Raw genomic sequence first — 15,677 nt, 5'->3', positions numbered from 1 at the left:
GGTAACCCTAGACTACACTACCATAGCAGGATCAGGGTAACCCTAGACTACACTACCATAGCAGGATCAGGGTAACACTAGACTACACTACCATAGCAGGATCAGGGTAACCCTAGACTATAGCACTACACTACCATAGTAGGATCAGGGTAACCCTAGACTACAGCACTACCATAGCAGGATCAGGGTAACCCTAGACTACAGCACTACACTACCATAGCAGGATCAGGGTAACCCTAGACTACAGCACTACACTACCATAGCAGGATCAGGGTAACCCTAGACTACAGCACTACACTACCATAGCAGGATCAGGGTAACCCTAGACTACAGCACTACACTACCATAGCAGGATCAGGGTAACCCTAGACTACACTACCATAGTAGGATCAGGGTAACCCTAGACTAGATAAAAAAGCAACAGAACTGTACCACTTCAGGTAACCTCACACCATAGCATGTATTGGATGAAAGAACATTTTAGTCCCACTTGGTAACCCTACACCAGTAGACTAAAATGGGTACACACACACACACACACACACACACACACACACACACACACACACACACACACACACACACACACCACAGTACTTCCATGTTAGCGTTCCCACATCGAGTCAATAAAAAGGGCACTGAGTCTCACACCATCCGGTCTGCAATGTGTGTGTGTAAATACACCCCATCAATCCCAGCTAGCTACGGTGACGTGCAACACCACATATATGTCAACAGCGAGTCTAAAGAGAGAGAGAGAGTGACTTGTTTCACATCTCACGGCCACTTTGACAGGACTGAGGATCACGGCGGTGAAGCTCCCTCCTTCATGTGTTTTACCCCAAACAGAAGCCCTCGTCTTCCATGATGAGTGTAATTGCAGCAACCACAGTCTCAGAGAGGATGCTGGCAGCCGGCGCCTGAGGGGGGGGGGGGGGGGGGGGGGGGGAGTGTACCAAATCATCCGCCACGGCGTGCCATGGCAGCTTGCTGACAGCTCACAGAGCTTCTGTTCCTACTAATACGCCTTAACGCGTGAACAGCCAAGGCATCTTGTCCCCTGACTGCCATGAAAGGATGTTCTTTTAAAAATCGTGTGACGCTTGCCGCTGTGGGAAAACTCAATCAAGCGCGTCACTAACCCTGATCTGAAGTGTTTTTCTTTTGATGCTTTTTTGAGCCTGGAGTTTTTCCATTCGAATAAGCAAAGCGAGCCTTAGGGCTTTGTAGAATAGCCTTCCTATGGATGAAACCTATGTCAGTGTTCATCATATACTTCATACAGTCCAGGTTTAGAAATCAACAGGAAAAGTTCTTCAGCTCTTCAAACCATCTTTAGGTGGTTGAAGTTATTTTCAGAAAAAGCTAAAGAAATTAAGGTGGGAGGGAAGACTGAGCCCTGAGGTGCCCCCCCCCCCTCCCCCTCCCCTCCTACTCCTACTCATCTACCCCCACACTTCCTTTCAGTCTCATCCAATCCCTGCTTGCTGTGCGGAGGCTCTACCTGGTTGCTAGGCAGCCCGGCTGGATGACGGACAGGGGTTTTCGATTGAGCACGCTCAGTCTGCGTCTCCCGAGTCGGTCTTCGCTTCGCTTCGCTGAGATGTGACAAACTGCATTATTGACCAATAAAAAAAAAACAGTGTTTTCTGATGGTTAAGTCAGCTATTCAGAGTTAAATACTCGGACAGAAAGGGATTTCCACTGATTGTTGACAGCACCACAGCCCTGTTAATTAAAGTTGTCCAAAAAGAAAAACTATAGTTTTCCCCCAAAGCGCACCGCTTTGAAAACGTTTTGCTACGCTCTTTCCTAATGAACAAGACCCAGGTTTAGCATGTCACTCCGTTAACTTTCCTTACTGCAATACAAAAAAAATCTATCAAATGTATTCATAAAGCCCTTCGTACATCAGCTGATATCTCAAAGTGCTGTACAGAAATCCAGCCTAAAACCCCCAAACAGCAAGCAATGCAGGTGTAGAAGCACGGTGGCTAGGAAAAACTCCCTAGAAAGGCCAAAACCTATATTGTATTTACCTTGCCACCAAGGCCTTTTTTGCCTTTACCTCCCTTCTCACCTCATTTGCTCACATTGTATATAGACTTGTTTATACTTTATTATTGACTGTATGTTTGTTTTACTCCATGTGTAACTCTGTGTTGTTGTTGTTGTATCTGTCGAACTGCTTTGCTTTATCTTGGCCAGGTCGCAATTGTAAATGAGAACGTGTTCTCAACTTGCCTACCTGGTTAAATAAAGGTGTTCTCAACTAGCCTACCTGGTTAAATAAAGGTGAAATAAAATAAAAAAATAAATATGGGCTAAATATATGTTTCACAATACGGTGGTATTTAAACAGTAATTTTTTAAAACATTTTTTTTTACAATTTTAGTCTAGTTTTAGTACAGTCGTTTTAGTCACAGTCCATTTGGCTCTGTTCATTGATAAGAGAGACCCAAACAGATCTTCGTTCAAAAAATAAATAAATGTGAGAACCATGAAAAAATATATTGCTAATATCAAGCATAAAATAAGGTACCTTACCGCTATGTCAGATTGTGAAATATGCGATTAAAAAAAAAAATTTTACGTGACCAAATAATTAGATTTGCTTGGACCAGAATTATATGCTTTCCTATCTATTCAATGTTCCTGCAGTGAGGATTCACCATCTTCAGAGAACGATTTTGTAACTTTCCTGCAGATAATCGTTGAGCGAGCCAAATTAAATGGCTCCCCAGCGAGCCATCATCATTCACTGACTTCAACCAGATAGACACACACACACACACACACACATATGGGAGAGTGTTTAGCTTTTTGTGCCCTGATGGCATTTGTGTTGCTCACTAAAACCTGATTAGCGAGCTGCAGGGCTCTTAGATACACAATAATGGGTCGTTCCACCTCAAGAGGATTTAACACCCACCACCTCAGATTGTTCTGAAATCATTTCTGTAGTTAGAAAACAGATAAGATTAGCATTCCTGCAACCTCATTTGATTGAAATATACATTTGATGTCTAAGAAATTAAGCTAATTGATTCCACCCAAATTAGCCATTTAAAATTCATATAATATTCAATAAATACAGTACATGAAATCTTGTTTGGACCCAAAACAATTCTTTAAAAAAAATCAATGAGTTAGACATGAAGATTGCAAAAAATGTTTTGTCAAAAAACCCACCCATTGACCCACCACACCAACCCAACAACGAGTATCAGTTCTCTGTTTGACAAGTAGTGAGGAGTTGCGGCTTGGAGTTTTGTTTCTTCATCCTATGTAATGCATTCTCTGTAAAATGTGGTGATTTTATTTTACCCCAGTTCAAAATAAAATGTCTAATTGAAGTTGTTAGGTTTATATCCCATCCTACAACCTGACATTACCAGGTTCTGATCCCTAAATTGTGCTGTTCCTGCTATTAGGTGGTAAAGTACGGCCTTATTTTATATTACAGCATATCGGATGACTGTCATTCATAATGTGTGTGTGTGTGTGTGTGTGTGTGTGTGTGACCCCCCCAAAAAGTCTAAAATTCAAGAAATGTTAAATTGTGTCTGTAACACAGTACAATGTAGAAAGTCAAAGGGATAAATACCTTGTGAAGGCGCTGTACTTAACAGTGACAGGCCGTCACCCCAGAGTGGGAAACCACAGCTATGGTTACTACAGTATCCTTTATGAGTCACACAAGTGCACATATTTCTATAGCAAAAGGCTATACCATATCTGAGCCATGTTTTACATATTGAATTCACACTTTTTTATTTTAGTGTTGTTGAGTAATGGTGTTCTCATTTTAAAGACGATACAAAGTGTTATTCCTGATAGTGACGTCACCAGGCATTACATGACTAATGATCATGGAGTCCAGGGGCGGTTGGTGCCGTTTAAGACGAGGGAGGACTCTTTTTTTCTATTTGGAGAAGGGCCTTTATTTCTATTACAGCATATTGGACGTCTGTCATTCATTTTCCGTTCAGCCAGTTCAATGTATCGTCGACAGGTTTAGGTTACTACATTGTACTCCATTGTTCCCTATACCCATCGTGAGGTTGCCTCAACCTAGCCAATGAATGAAAGTTTACAACGTAGGTGCTCACAGGTAGAGAGGAATTAAAGCAATCAAGATGACTGAGTGACACATTCAAAACCGCCTTGCACTCTTCCCCACATCTAGCTGATCTACTGTAGGTTGTAATCGTTAGTCTAACATTTGCAAACAAGAGAGTTTCTATCGAACAAATTCAGGTATGTTGATCCCCATTTCTTACCGTTTGCTTCCGTTTAAGAAAAGTTTCAACAGAATTGGCGGAATGAATACACCCCCTGAACACAGATCACTTTGCTCGTAATATATAACACATACACAGTGCATTCAGAAAGTATTCAGACCCCTTGACTTTCCACATATTGTCATGTTAGTTATTATTGTTGTTGTTGTGTTAAAACTTAAACTAAAATGGATTCAAATGTTTACTTTCCCACTCAATGTACAAACAACACCCCATAATATCAAAACGGTTTAAGATGTTTGCAAATGTATTAAAAAAAACAATGAAATATCAAATTTACTTAAGTATTCAGATCCTTTACTCAGTACTTGTTGAAGCACCTTTGGCAGCGATTACAGACTTGACTCTTTTGGGTATGACGCTACAAGCTCGTATTTGGGGAGTTTCTCCCGTTCTTCTCTGTAGATCCTCTCAAGCTCTGTCAGGTTGGATGGGGAACGGCGAAGCTCAGCTATTTTCAGGGTCTCTCCAGAGATGTTCGATTAGGTTCAAGTCAGGGCTCTGGCTGGCCCACTCAAGAACAAAAATCAGAGACTTGCCCCAAGCCACTCCTGCGTTGTCTTGGCTGTGCGCTTAGGGTCGTTGTCCTGTTGGAAGGTGAACCTTCAACCCAGTTTGAAGTCCTGAGTGCTCCGGAGCAGGTTTTCATCAAGGATCTCGCTGTACTTTGCGCCAAATGGTCGTCGCACAGATCGCAACGAGCCAAGCGGCCCAAACTACTGCATATACCCTAACAAGAATGCACTTTTCATATATCATCACCTGTTTGGCCAAGTAGGCTGTGATTGGATGACAAATTAAAACAGGCACCGTATTGATTATATGCAACACAGGAAAAGCTAGTTGAACTAGTCATCAACCATGGTCTATTTAACAAGTGATTAAGATTGATTGTTTTTTTATAAAAGATAAGTTTAATGCTAGCTAGCAACTTACCTTGGCTCCTTGCTGCAAACGCATAACAGGTGGTCAGCCTGCCATAGTCTCCTCATGAAGTGCAATGTATTCGGCCATAATCGGTGTCCAAAAACGCCGATTACCGGTTGTTACGAAAACTTGAAAATCGTCCATGCCGATAAACCGGTCGACCTCTACTACACACATTTGCAAAAAAAAAGAAAATCGAAAAAAGTATTTTCACTTCGTCATTGGGAATTGTGTGTGTGTAGATGAGGAAATGATTTGTCCATTTTAGAATAAGGCTGTAACGTAATGAAAATGTCAGGTGGTCTGAATACATTCATACATTCCCTTCATCTACGCTTGAGAGACACACACACAAAAGTTTTGGGTTCACTTAGAAATGTCCTGGCTTTTGAAAGAAAAGCACTTTTTTTTTTGTCCGTTAAAATAACTTCACATTGATCAGAAATACAGTGTAGACATTGTTTTCTTCACAGCTTTCTTTTTTAAATATGGAATATCTACATAGGCGTACAGAGGCCCATTATCAGCAACCATCACTCCTGTGTTCCAATGGCATGTTGTGTTAGCTAATCCAAGTGTATCAATAGCCTTTTAAAATGATGCACTTGGATTAGCTAACACAACATGCCATTGGAACACAGGAGTGACGGTTGCTTACCTACACACACACACACATACCTTTTTCCCCTTCGCACCATGGGTTAGTAAGTCAGCATTTCACTGTGAGGTCTACCTGTTGTAGTCAGCATTTCACTGTGAGGTCTACTACACCTGTTGTATTCAGCATTTCACTGTGAGGTCTACCACACCTGTTGTATTCAGCATTTCACTGTGAGGTCTACCTGTTGTATTCAGCATTTCACTGTGAGGTCTACTACACCTGTTGTATTCAGCATTTCACTGTGAGGTCTACTACACCTGTTGTATTCAGCATTTCACTGTGAGGTCTACCACACCTGTTGTATTCAGCATTTCACTGTGAGGTCTACTACACCTGTTGTATTCAGCATTGCACTGTGAGGTCTACTACACCTGTTGTATTCAGCATTTCACTGTGAGGTCTACTACACCTGATGTATTCAGCATTTCACTGTAAGGTCTACTACACCTGATGTATTCAGCATTTCACTGTAAGGTCTACTACACCTGTTGTAAATCAACTTTGATTTGATAATGGGCCTCTGTACGCCTATGTAGATATTCCATTCAAATTATTTTTTTAAACAGCCGTTTCCAGCTACAATAGTCATTTACAACATTAATGTATTTTCTGATCAATTTGATGTCATTTTAAAACAAAAAAAATATGATTCTTTCAAAAACAAGGACATTTCTAAGTGACCCCAAACTTTAACAGTAGTGTATATCATTTTTGAATATACACACACACACACGTAAGAGCCCTGCGGCTCGCTAGTCAGATTTCAGTGAGCAACACAAAATGCCATCAGGGCACAGGTGAGTTTACACAGCAACAAAGTGAATGTGTCTGTCAGCATGTTTGACGTCAGTGAATGATAAACTGGTTTCAAATCAGGGAAAAGGTGAAGGTACGGGGAGGTACTCCTGACGACTCAAACTAAATTCTTTCCGCTGTCATTCGCTGCATACTGCAGTCAGACTGCTGTCGGTGAAGTCGTTTGTGTTGACGAAGGTCTGTTGTACAAAAACACAGTCATCACCAATTAGATTGATACTCTGATTGGTTGGAGACAATGATGAATTTTCACCCCCAGTGTGTTCTGGCTCTGGCACGACCCATCTGACCCGACCCATCTGGTCCGACCCGACCCATCTGGTCCGACCCATCTGGCCTAACCCATACGTTTCTGTAACAAATCAGATGGGCCCCGAATGCGTTGTCATTCGGTTAAGGGTCGGGGAGGTCCTCGGAGAAGAAACTAAAATGTCCGTGGCCACTGTGTAGCGTTGTGGGCAGAGCAAGGAGGCCGAGTAGCCAGGATAAAGTTACCGGTGGAACACACACACACCCCACACACACCCCCACACACACACACACACCCCCCACACACACCCACACCCACACACACCCCCCCCCCCCCCACACACACCCCCCCCACACACACACCCACACACCCCACACACACCCACACACTAGATAATCAATGCTGAACCACAGGCTAGTAATGCCCCGTGTCCTTATCCAGTCAGACAAGAGGTATACTGGAACATTTGATTAGTTTGAAATGAGCAGCAGCCAGAGATGGTCCTCTACTGATCGTAACATCGTCACCATCAAAAAGAGATGGTGAATTGTCGTTTTCCTTGGAAAATAGGACTGAATAAGCAGAGGAGACAGAAAGCTATACTGAGAGGTGCTTCGGCGACTCGACCAAATTCACATGGAAACGTGTGATATCACTATCACTCTCACTGAAAGCCAGTCTAAGAAGCAGTAGGTCTGTTCTGTGTTATAGATCTATCAGTCTCATTGAAAGCCAGCCTAAGAAGCAGTAGGTCTGTTCTGTGTGTTATAGATCTATCAGTCTCATTGAAAGCCAGTCTAAGAAGCAGTAGGTCTGTTCTGTGTGTTATAGATCTATCAGTCTCATTGAAAGCCAGTCTAAGAAGCAGTAGGTCTGTTCTGTGTGTTATAGATCTATCAGTCTCATTGAAAGCCAGTCTAAGAAGCAGTAGGTCTGTTCTGTGTGTTATAGATCTATCAGTCTCATTGAAAGCCAGTCTAAGAAGCAGTAGGTCTGTTCTGTGTGTTATAGATCTATCAGTCTCATTGAAAGCCAGTCTAAGAAGCAGTAGGTCTGTTCTATGCGTTATAGATCTATCACTCACTGAAAGACAGTCTAAGAAGCAGTAGGTCTGTTCTATGCGTTATGGATCTATCACTCACTGAAAGACAGTCTAAGAAGCAGACTCATTGAAAGCCAGTCTAAGAAGCAGTAGGTCTGTTCTATGCGTGTTATTTCTATGCTTTCTTTTGCATCTTTTACTTTCGGTTTTCTACACCAAAACAAGCTGAAAGTACAATATTGTTGGTTCAGGAAAATACAGTATATTTCACAGCTGTTTAGATGGTACAATGATTCTCTAAACTATTCTTGCTTTGTTTTGTCACAAACTCAAATTAGCAAGCAGGAAATGTAGTGTAGTGTTTTTTTGTTGTTGTTGTTGTTGTATAGTACCTCTTTAAAAAGGTTATGGGTGAAAGAGGTGGGGCTGACATTCATGCATTTATCATTTATTTGAATAGAGATAGATAAAAACCACATTGTTCATGCAATCATCCAAAGTGTTGCATCACAACGTATGTGTAAAGCTTGAGATTTGTGTTGATAACCAACCAGTCTCCTAGATCAAACCATCTTGATCTCTACACAGTACGTACACACACACACCTCAACAAGGACACTATGCTTTAGGAGAACAATAAATAAATAAATAAATAAATAAATAAAAGCTAGAATCCTTCATTTTTCTAGGTGTACTTGCGCTCCTAAATTAAAATTCCTGGTGGCACAGCAGCACATCTAAGCTCATATGTGAGTAAAATAGTCCGCACTGTCGAGCCCCGACTTGACCGACTTAGTGTCCATGTGATGGTGGCTGTGGTTAGCTGTGTTTTAAAGCCGAAGCATTCTTTTGCGTCACCACGAGGGTTTACATGATTTGGTCCCAGCAGGTGGTCAGGTTGTTCGCGCATACATTAGCATGCATCTGCATTCGTCTAGTCACACAGTCATTCAAGCAGAAGCCTTTCAAAATATATTTCTGAATTTGTTACTTTGAAACAATAAAACAGGTTATATAATAGGAGGAGTAACCTATTGCTCGTTTCAGATACGGATAAGATAAGGCAGAATGAACAATGTGTCGATAGCGTCCATGAATATAGTTTCTAGCTAACATATTTACCCGAAGTTGCTTTGAATCAATACCATTGGATGTCCTGTAGGTTAAAGCAACTGATGAACACAACACCAACATGTAACACTGGTTTTCACACTGCACCCGCCCTGCTGTTATGATCGAGTTGGTCAGTCAAGGACTTGTTTTTTTTAAAAGTAGGCACTTTGGCAGACTGGCAGCAGACGTTAGTGACGCGTCTGAAAGGCTGTGTTCGTACTTGTCCGTCGCTACATTGCTTGGCAGTTCAGCAGTCGGCTTTCACATCAGGATTGAGTCACCAGGCATCGGATCAACACCTTACGCCTGCATACCAGGGGAGAGTGTGTCACGGGGGGGGGGGGGGGGGGGGGTGACAGGATGCCAACTGTGCCTCTTGGTCTGACCGTGGTTGTAAATCGAGCGTGTGTGTGAGATTCCATCACCACTCTAGTGGTCAGCGTGTGTGTGTGTGTACAGGGAAGGGTCATGTTCAAACAGGAGAACAACAGACTGAAGGAGGGAGAGGCTACCTCGACTTATTGGATTGTGATAAATATTTTACATTCAACACAAGATCCGCTGGGTCTCGGGCGACACCCCCCCCCCACCCCACTACCACAACATTCTAAACAGTGTAATTAATACAGTTCATATATGCTAAAATCGCAAAAAGAATAATTTGGTTACATTTATGAAAGTCTTGGGTAACAGAATATGATTATTTTAAATAACAGCAGCATGTATTACTTTTTGTTACTGCAAGCTATATGTAAACATTTTTAAAAAATCTAATTAAATTACAATGTTCAATCATTATTTGTTGAGTGCTTTGTTACAGCTATGAAACAGAAAGCGTGTGTGTTGGAACACGCTAACAGATTTTCATTGATGGATTCTATTAAAATGTAACATGTTTCAAGTTAAACTGTAGTTTGTTTTGTATCCTGTTTAGTGAATGATTACTGTGAGTTTTAATGGAGTTTAGACCATGAAACTGTGCGTATACAAATTTAGAACCCTAATCAGAGAAGAGGGAGAGAGGAAGAGTGGAAGAGGGGGAAGAGGGGAAGAGGAAGAGTGGAGGAGGGGAGGAAGAGTGGAGGAGGGGAGGAAGAGTGGAGGAGGGGGGGAAGAGTGGAGGAGGGGGGGAAGAGTGGAGGAGGGGGGGAAGAGTGGAGGAGGGGGGGAAGAGTGGAGAAGGGGGGGAAGAGTGGAGAAGGGGGGGAAGAGTGGAGGAGGGGGGGAAGAGTGGAGGAGGGGGGAAGAGTGGAGGAGGGGGGAAGAGTGGAGGAGGGGGGAAGAGTGGAGGAGGGGGGAAAGAGTGGAGGAGGGGGGCAGAGTGGAGGAGGGGGGCAGAGTGGAGGAGGGGGGCAGAGTGGAGGAGGGGGGCAGAGTGGAGGAGGGGGGCAGAGTGGAGGAGGGGGGCAGAGTGGAGGAGGGGGGCAGAGTGGAGGAGGGGGGCAGACGAAGAGTGGAGGAGGGGGGCAGACGAAGAGTGGAGGAGGGGGGCAGACGAAGAGTGGAGGAGGGGGGCAGACGAAGAGTGGAGGAGGGGGGCAGACGAAGAGTGGAGGAGGGGGGCAGACGAAGAGTGGAGGAGGGGGGCAGACGAAGAGTGGAGGAGGGGGGCAGACGAAGAGTGGAGGAGGGGGGCAGACGAAGAGTGGAGGAGGGGGGCAGACGAAGAGTGGAGGAGGGGGGGAGAGGAAGAGTGGAGGAGGGGGGGAGAGGAAGAGTGGAGGAGGGGGGGAGAGGAAGAGTGGAGGAGGGGGGAGAGGAAGAGTGGAGGAGGGGGGAGAGGAAGAGTGGAGGAGGGGGGGAGAGGAAGAGTGGAGGAGGGGGGGGAGAGGAAGAGTGGAGGAGGGGGGAGAGGAAGAGTGGAGGAGGGGGGAGAGGAAGAGTGGAGGAGGGGGGAGAGGAAGAGGAAGAGTGGAGGAGGGGGGAGAGGAAGATGGAGGACGCGATGGAGTGGCGTTCAACGCCCTGCTGTTGAACGCCACTGAGGGATTTGGGTGAGCAGTGCCACTGAGGGATTTGGGTGAGCAGTGCCACTGAGGGATTTGGGTGAGCAGTGCCACTGAGGGATTTGGGTGAGCAGTGCCACTGAGGGATTTGGGTGAGCAGTGCCACTGAGGGATTTGGGTGAGCAGTGCCACTGAGGGATTTGGGTGAGCAGTGCCACTGAGGGATTTGGGTGAGCAGTGCCACTGAGGGATTTGGGTGAGCAGTGCCACTGAGGGATTTGGGTGAGCAGTGCCACTGAGGGATTTGGGTGAGCAGTGCCACTGAGGGATTTGGGTGAGCAGTGCCACTGAGGGATTTGGGTGAGCAGTGCCACTGAGGGATTTGGGTGAGCAGTGCCACTGAGGGATTTGGGTGAGCAGTGCCACTGAGGGGGCGTCCACACCAAAGACGATAACTACAAGATCATTCGAATTCAAGTGAACAGGAGCGTTCACACTACCAAAAGAGTGGATAAGGACCGCTATCGTTTGGATCACCTTAATTAAAAAGCCATTTTATCCCTGTCCCCCCCGCGATAAAAAACAACAACTTTGACAACCGGTCAAAAACTGCATTCCATTGAAGCGTTCTTGGTTCTAGATACGCAAGGCTGCTTTGAGAGGAGAGGCAGAGTAAGCTGAACAACTGGGCGACCACATTGGTGACCACATTGGCGTCCATATTGGTCTAATTATAAGACGACCTGGGAGAATAACGATCCACAGCAAAACAACGCATATCAGTATGATAACGGCAATCTTTTTTTTCTTTTTACCAACGGCAGCCTAATATTTAGTTAATAAACAATGGGTTGTATTAGCTACTAACACATCTCGCATCTTCTCTTTGCACAAGCACACACCTGGCCTCCCCCACTGCCCATCAGCTACAGCCAGTCCCTCTTTAGCTCTTTAGATGAGCACAGTGAGATTAAAAATATCCAAAACTAATTGACAACTATGAGAAAACATTGTTTTTACTATGACAAATGAACACACCCCAAAAAGGTCTGTGTTAGCATCTCAGGAACAGGCCTACCCGCGTGCAGGATGTATTGATCAGTTGATTTAACATGCCGTGGATCTATAAAACATTACACGTTCCTCTCGCGTGGCCGCTCACTAACATTTTATATAGTTATGTATAATTTATCATAATTATCCGTTATGGTGCTTGGTGTAGACGGCCCTGAGTGCTGTTTGACACTGGTCTCCAACATCTATCTGTAGTTGAAAAGGGATTCATTCCTGAAAGAACCAGGACAGGAAAGATGTATTGAACCTGGCACAGTGGAGGTGGATCATGATGTTGTGTGTTGGTGGTGTTCAGTCGCTCCCCTGATCTTACTGCCTACAGCATTTAAAAAAAAACATTAAAACAGGATGTGATGCACGCAGGAGGAATCTAGTCATTATTATTGTGCCTGCCTGCCTGCCTGGAGGGGTGTGTTTTGATGCACAGAAGGAATCTAGCTCATTATCCTCAATTGCTCCGGAAACAACACTTTCAGGCAGAAAAACATGTTTTTAAAAAAAACCCTAGTTGGCATCACAAAACACCCGTAACCAAGATGAATGTGACACAGTGTGCTTTCAACATGACAACAAGAGAAAGCCCATTTACCTGTAGAAGTGGAGTTTCCTTCCTACTCCCCCACTAGGGGTCCTACTACGACTAGATCTAGGGGTCCACTCCCCCACTAGGGGTCCTACTACGACTAGATCTAGGGGTCCACTCCCCCACTAGGGGTCCTACTACGACTAGATCTAGGGGTCCACTCCCCCACTAGGGGTCCTACTACGACTAGATCTAGGGGTCCACTCCCCCACTAGGGGTCCTACTACGACTAGATCTAGGGGTCCACTCCCCCACTAGGGGTCCTACTACGACTAGATCTAGGGGTCCACTCCCCCACTAGGGGTCCTACTACAACTAGAGCTAGGGTTCGAATGAAATAAAATCACTAGTTCTATGATAAAAAATTAACTGAATTGACAAACAAAAAAACATTTTTGGGGGGGAACCCCCAGACTTAAAAATGGGTACATTCAACAGTCTTGTGGTCAGACCCATCAAGGTCTCTCTGCTGGAGAGATACACAGGAAAAAGGAAATTACAACATCAGAAAACAGTTGTGAAACGTTTGCAAACTTCCCGCTGTCAATGTCTTAATGTGTAGTAAAAAAAAAAATATATATATTTTTTATAAAAGAGACCCAACAAGCCATCCTCCTAGCCGTGTGTAATAACACTAACAGGTCGATCAACAAGCCATCCTCCTAGCCGTGTGTAATAACACACTAACAGGTCGATCAACAAGCCATCCTGGTTCAACAAGCCATCCTCCTAGCCGTGTGTAATAACACACTAACAGGTCGATCAACAAGCCATCCTCCTAGCCGTGTGTAATAACACACTAACAGGTCGATCAACATGACGTCATGGTTCAACAAGCCATCCTGGTTCAACAAGCCATCCTCCTAGCCGTGTGTAATAACAAACACTAACAGGTCGATCAACAAGCCATCCTGGTTCAACAAGCCATCCTCCTAGCCGTGTGTAATAACAAACACTAACAGGTCGAGCAACATGCCATCATGGTTCAACAAGCAGGCCCTCAGACGTAGGATCCAAGGCAGTCTAGTATCTGACGTACGGTAGTGCCCTAGTGACAGAGACCTGAAAGGTGGTGACAGGAAATGTGACACCAACTACATCATAAAATAGTGTTGCCTGCACACACAATTCACCCCCCACTCACTCACCGCACCCCCTTCCCCCACTCCCCTAATCCGCTCCCCCAACAGCGAGTCAGCCTCAAGGCCCACCAGAACTGGCCAATGCTCATTTCAATGAGCTTGTAGATAAAATAAATGATTGAATAACTTCACATGCGGCACTGACCTGTACTGTAGAATACTGGCTAATATAGTGAAGAACAAGAGAACTGAAAAAGAAAAGAAAATAGCACTGACTGACTGTACTGGCTAGAGTAGAATCAAAGAGTGATTTACTGACTGACTGTACTGGCTAGAGTAGAATCAAAGAGTGATTTACTGACTGACTGTACTGGCTAGAGTAGAATCAAAGAGTGATTTACTGACTGACTGTACTGGCTAGAGTAGAATCAAAGAGTGATTTACTGACTGACTGTACTGGCTAGAGTAGAATCAAAGAGTGATTTACTGACTGACTGTACTGGCTAGAGTAGAATCAAAGAGTGATTTACTGACTGACTGTACTGGCTAGAGTAGAATCAAAGAGTGATTTACTGACTGACTGTACTGGCTAGAGTAGAATCAGAGTGACTTACTGACTGACTGTACTGGCTAGAGTAGAATCAAAGAGTGATTTACTGACTGACTGACTGTACTGGCTAGAGTAGAATCAAAGAGTGACTTACTGACTGACTGTACTGGCTAGAGTAGAATCAAAGAGTGACTTACTGACTGACTGTACTGGCTAGAGTAGAATCAAAGAGTGACTTACTGACTGACTGTACTGGCTAGAGTAGAATCAAAGAGTGACTTACTGACTGACTGTACTGGCTAGAGTAGAATCAAAGAGTGACTTACTGACTGACTGTACTGGCTAGAGTAGAATCAAAGAGTGACTTACTGACTGACTGTACTGGCTAGAGTAGAATCAAAGAGTGATTTACTGACTGACTGTACTGGCTAGAGTAGAATCAAAGAGTGACTTACTGACTGACTGTACTGGCTAGAGTAGAATCAAAGAGTGACTTACTGACTGTACTGGCTAGAGTAGAATCAAAGAGTGACTTACTGACTGTACTGGCTAGAGTAGAATCAAAGAGTGACTTACTGACTGTACTGGCTAGAGTAGAATCAAAGAGTGACTTACTGATAGAAATGTATGGAAGTTCCATCCACTGAATCTCAACTATTGATACCACACAGTACAGGATTCTGAGGCAAGAGTAGAAATAAATATATATATATATATATATATATATATATATATATATATATATATATATATATATATATATATATATATATATATATATATATATATATATATATATATATATATATATATATATATATATATATATATATATATATATATATATATATATGTGTGTGTGAGAGGAGACTTACTCAAATATAGGAATCTGGAGGGTCTGGGAGTGGGGTCCACACCTAGCTCCTAACCCAGTACGCAATGCCCTTCTCTGGACAGATATCCTGCCGTGACGGCGCCCTGCAGAAATCACCTGTGGAGGAGAAAGAGAGTGCTTGTTTTTCAGTGTGTGGACAATCACTGTCTGACAGGAAGACCTGAAGTAACTAAAAATGCTCCATGTAAAAAAATAAAAAAAACATGTGACTGACAGCTTCTGGAATGTCACGGAATTTATTTTTTATTTATTTTACATCTCCGCAAATTGTCAGTGAGGCAACATTGTTTTCGTGGCCATGTGAACGACAAGCATTCATGAAGCGCTGTGTAAAAATGCGGTTTGACTGACGAGATGAACTCCTTCCCAACAGGACTCAGGAGTGAATCTTCAATCTAAAAAATAAAAAAATAAATTAAAAAGGTTTCATTCC

General features: G+C 43.7%; 1 protein-coding gene across 2 annotated transcripts in view; it reads right to left on the bottom strand.

Annotated features, from left to right (window-relative positions):
• The window catches only part of LOC110500615 (tumor protein p53-inducible protein 11), a 110,285-nt gene that overhangs the window by 72,020 nt on the left and 22,588 nt on the right, over window positions 1-15,677 (bottom strand). The window contains exons 2-3 of one of the 2 annotated variants that reach the window (XM_036960346.1): window positions 15,225-15,340; window positions 9,124-9,420 (exon numbers count right to left, since the gene is read on the bottom strand). The gene's annotated coding sequence lies outside the window, so the exon portion shown is untranslated. The remainder of the gene's footprint in view (window positions 1-9,123; window positions 9,421-15,224; window positions 15,341-15,677) is intronic. The other variant, XM_036960342.1, reaches the window with a different exon arrangement.

The sequence above is a fragment of the Oncorhynchus mykiss genome, chromosome 2 (genome assembly GCF_013265735.2).
Source record: "Oncorhynchus mykiss isolate Arlee chromosome 2, USDA_OmykA_1.1, whole genome shotgun sequence".
Taxonomy (NCBI): Eukaryota; Metazoa; Chordata; class Actinopteri; order Salmoniformes; family Salmonidae; genus Oncorhynchus; species Oncorhynchus mykiss.
Note: the sequence above shows the minus strand (reverse complement) of the source record. Positions and strands in the feature narration are given on the sequence as shown.